Source organism: Pongo pygmaeus, chromosome X (assembly GCF_028885625.2).
Source record: "Pongo pygmaeus isolate AG05252 chromosome X, NHGRI_mPonPyg2-v2.0_pri, whole genome shotgun sequence".
NCBI lineage: Eukaryota > Metazoa > Chordata > Mammalia > Primates > Hominidae > Pongo > Pongo pygmaeus.
This window is the reverse complement of record NC_072396.2, coordinates 126,745,144-126,749,636: the sequence shown is the minus strand read 5'-3', so window position 1 is coordinate 126,749,636 and position 4,493 is coordinate 126,745,144. Positions and strand designations below refer to the sequence as shown.

Here is a 4,493-nt window from a genome sequence, read left to right as displayed (position 1 = left end):
ACACACACACACACACGCACAAATTTCTCTCTACATAGAAATATGTATTTCTAAATATTTCTTTAGAAACATATATATTTAATTACCAACAGCCATATATGTTACATATTTTTATTATCCTATCTCAATAAGTTAATAACTAAATTATGATAAAAATTCCAATCACAATTCAAGGCCATGAAAAGAGAGGAAAGCAAATTTAATCTTACAGTTAGTATAATTATCCAGTTATGTTTATGTAGCATTTATTCATTTAATAAATATTGTGGCCTGCTATGCCCCAAGCTTCCACTCTTCTATTTGATTGGAATAAACCAATAGACAAATCAGGCAAAAATCTCTGCTCTTATAATGCTCATATTCTAGTGGGGAAGGCAAACAAAAATAAACAAAATGAGTAAGTTAATATGTTAGAAGATGATAAATATCTAGAATGTGTGGAAAGGAAGAATCAGTATTAAATAAGATTGTCAGGGTGGGCTTTCTTCAGAAGGTGTCATTTGAATAAAGAATTGAAGCTCAAGAGGGAGTAAACCAACAAGGTATTCAGAGAAAAATGCTCAAGGTAAAGAAAATAGCCGGTGCCAAAGCCCTAAAATGACAGTGTGCCTAGTGTGTTTTAGAACTAGTCAGGAGGGGCCAGGTGCGGTGGCTCATGCCTGTAATCCCAGCACTTTGGGAGGCCGAGGTGGATCACAATATCAGGAGATCGAGACCATCCTAGCCAACATGGTGAAACTCTGTCTCTACTAAAAATACAAAAATTAGCCAGGCATGGTGGTGGGTGCCTGTAATCCCAGCACTGGGGAGATTGAGGCAGGAGAATCCCTTGAACCCAGGAGGCGGAAGGTTGCAGTGAGTCGAGATGTCACCACTGTACTCCAGCCTGGGGCAACAGAGCAAGACTCCGTCTAAAAAAAAAAAAAAAAAAAAGAGGAAGCCAGTGGGACTCAGGTGAAGTGAAAACGGGAGAGGAGTAGGAGATAAGGTCAGAAAGGTAATGGGAATGTCATATAGGAAGGACACTGGCTTTTATTTTGAATGAAATTAGGAGTCCCACTCCCAGCTTCTGGCACTGATCTGATATCTGTCTGTATAATTTTGTCTTTTCTAGGATGTGATATAAATGAAATCATATATATGCGATTTGTGTCTGGCTTCTTACCCTAAAAATAGGGCTTTTAATATTCTATGTTGTGTGCATCAGTCTTTTTATTGCTAAATAGTTTTCATTGTGTAACTCTACCACAATTTGTTTAGCCATTCACTATTTGATGAACATTTGGACACTTTCCAGTTTTTGGCTATTATAAATAAAGCTGTTATGATCATTTGCGTGAAGTTCTTTGTGTGGACACATCTTTTTATTTCTCTGGGATAAATTACTAGTATTCAACTGGCTGGGTCATATGATAAGTGTATGTTCATTTTTCGAAGAAAATGCCAAAATCTTTTTTAAGATCTTTGCATACTTTGCATTCCTACCAGCAATGCATGGAAGTTAAATTTGTTCTTCCTTCTTGTATTTGCATTAAAAAATCTAGGTAGTTTTATAGTATAGTAGGTATGTAATGGTATCTTATTGTGGTTTTAATTTACATTTTCCTAATGGCTAATGGTGTTGATCATCTTTTCATGTGCTTATTTGTAATCTGTATCTCTTCTTTGATAAAGTATCTGTTCAAATCTTTCCTCTATAAATTTTGTTGTCTTATTACTACAGTGTATGGCTTGCATGTTTTGTCCCTTACAAATCTCATGCAAAAGTGTGACCTCTAATGTTGAACATGGGGCCTAGTAGGGGTCATGGGGGCATATCTCTCCTCAGGAATTGCTTGGTGCCCTCCTTTGTGGAAATGAGTGAGTTTTCACTCTGTGTTCACACGAGATCTGGTCATTTCAAAGATTGTGGTGCCTCTCCTCTCTCTCTCGCTCCCTCTCTCACCATGTGACATGCTGGCTCCCCTTCACCTTTCACCATGATTATAAGCTTCCTGAGGCCCTCACCAGAAGCACATACTGGTGCCATGCTTCTTGGACAGCCTGCAAAACCATGAGCCAAAGAAGCCCCTTTTCTTTCTAAATTACCCTGCTTCAGGTATTCCTTTTATTGCAATGCAAATGGGCTACCACATACAATATTGAGTTGTAGTTTTCTTTTTAAATTCTGTGTATAGGTCTTTTATCAGATATGTATTTGGCAAATATTTTCTCTTTGTGGCTTACCTTTTAATGTTCGTAAAATTGTGTTTTAAAGAACTGCAGTTTTCAATTTTAATTGTGTCTTATTTATCGTTTATTTTTCTTTCATGGTTTGTATTCTTGCATAGTCACTATATCTTTGGATAGTCAAAATTCAGGAATATTTTCCCCTAGGTTTGCTTTTAGAAGTTTTATAGTTTTCCACTTATGTTATGATATATTTTTAATTAATTTTTGTATGTGGTTTGATGTATGGTTCAAGGTTCATTTATTGATAGAGATGCATACATTTCCCAGCAACATTTTTGAAAAGACTATCCTGTCCCAGTGAATTATATTGGCAATTTGTCTAAGAAATCAACGGGACATATAGATCCATGTCTATTTCTGGATTCTCTATTTTGTTCCATAAATCTCTATGTCTGTCCTTTTATCAGTGCCACACAGACTTGATAATTATAAACTTGTAAGCCTTAAAATTAAATAGTAAAATACCTTGAATTCTGTTTTCCTTAAAGTTGTTTGCGTAATTCCAGGTTCTTTGATGTTTTCATATAAAATTTATAATTAGCTTGATAACTTTTATGAAAATAAAACAGCCTGATGGAATTTTGATTGAGAATGTCTTGATTCATATCAGGAAATTTGATATCTTAATATATTGTTTTGTAATCTATGATCACTGTATATCTCTCCTCTTACTTAGATCTTTCTAGATTTCTCACAGAAATGTTTTATTTGTAGTTATTTATTTTTTTTCAGTGGAAAATAATTTTTATTGAGACCCCACCAAGTGCAAAATCTGTTCCTGGCATTAAGCTCCTTCTTCCTTTGCAATTTGGTCTTTCTTGAGTGGTCTCATGAATGCTTTCTTCTCCTTCATTGTCTGGAAGTGGCAATGGCCAAACTTGGAGGTGGTGTCAATGAACTTAAGGTCAATCTTCTCCAGAGCCTGCCATTTGGTCTGGACCAGCAAGGACTTGCAGAGGGTGAGCACTTGCTTCTTGGTTCCCACCACATAGCCTTTCAGCATGACAAAGTCATTGGTCACTTTGCCACAGTGGACAAAGCCACCCAGAGGGTTGATGCTCTTGTCAGACAGGTCATAGTCAATGGAGGCATTGTTCTTGATCAGTTTGCTGTCCGTGATAGGGTAGCCCTGGCCAATCTTATAGATCTTCTTGTTGATCTCAGTGCCATGATGGTAGCCTTTCTGGCCAGCGTGTGCCACAGAGAAGGCCACATGGGCAAGATGCCATGCCCCCATACAGGCCACCTTGCATAAGCCTCGGTGGGTCTTGTGGGGCAGCTTCTTGGTGTGCCAACAACTGGGGACCCCTTTGTAGCCTTTGCCCTTGGTCACCCCGATGACTTTGATCATCTCATCTTGCCCAAACACTTGGTTCACAGGTACCTGCTGCTCGAGCCTCTTCTGGGCCCAGTCCAGCTTCTCGGCCGCAGTGCCTCTGTTCACCTAGATCTCCATCAGGTGGGCTTTCTGGTGCAGAGGAAGCAGGCACATCTGGGTGTGAGCAATGACACGGATGACTTGGCAGTACTTTTTCATGCTGCTGAAGTCCTTCTACACCTGCTTTTTGCCATCCTCTTTCTGCCATTTCTTGCAGTACTTGGTAAAGGGCTTCTTCTTAGATTTATGTCAGTTCTTATAGAAACGCCTTTTGCACTCACTGCTGATGTGCTCAGCAAAGATGGTCTTGAAAGTCCAGATGCCTCGAAGCGTTTCTCCATATCCCACAATGCCCACAACCACCATGGGTGGTTGTCTCCACAATGGCCACAGCCTCCACCACCTCCTTCATATTCACCTTGGATCCTGGCCTATTGACTTCCCCTCACGATGTGGGTCACGCCAACCTTGTATCTCAAGAAGGCTGTGAGGTGGACCAGCTTAGAAGGGTCATCCTTAGGGAAACTCTTCACCTTCCCACAATGCCTGCAATTGCGCTTTCAAGGCAGGAAGCCGAGGGACCCGTGTCTGGGAGCGGAGAACTTTCTGTGAGATATCATGCCATCAAATCCCACTGGAGAAATGTTTCATAGTTTTAAGCACATAAGCGTTACATTTTGTTAGGCTTATTTATGAGTATTTCATATCTCAATATTATTATAAATGGTACTGTTTTCTTCATTTAAATTTTCAGTTGTTCATTGATAGAGTATAAAATTTCAATTGACTTTTATATATTGACTTTGCATTCTGTGATGGTGAAAAACTTGCTTCTCAGGTATAACAGATTTTTTGGAAGATTATTTTTTTTTTATAAATAGAC

The 4,493-nt window shown here is 38.9% G+C and overlaps 1 pseudogene; it reads right to left on the bottom strand.

The window, feature by feature from the left end:
* Positions 1 to 2,946: 2,946 nt before the first annotated feature.
* Positions 2,947 to 4,230, bottom strand: LOC129024185 (large ribosomal subunit protein uL3-like; annotated as a pseudogene).
* Positions 4,231 to 4,493: the final 263 nt, after the last annotated feature.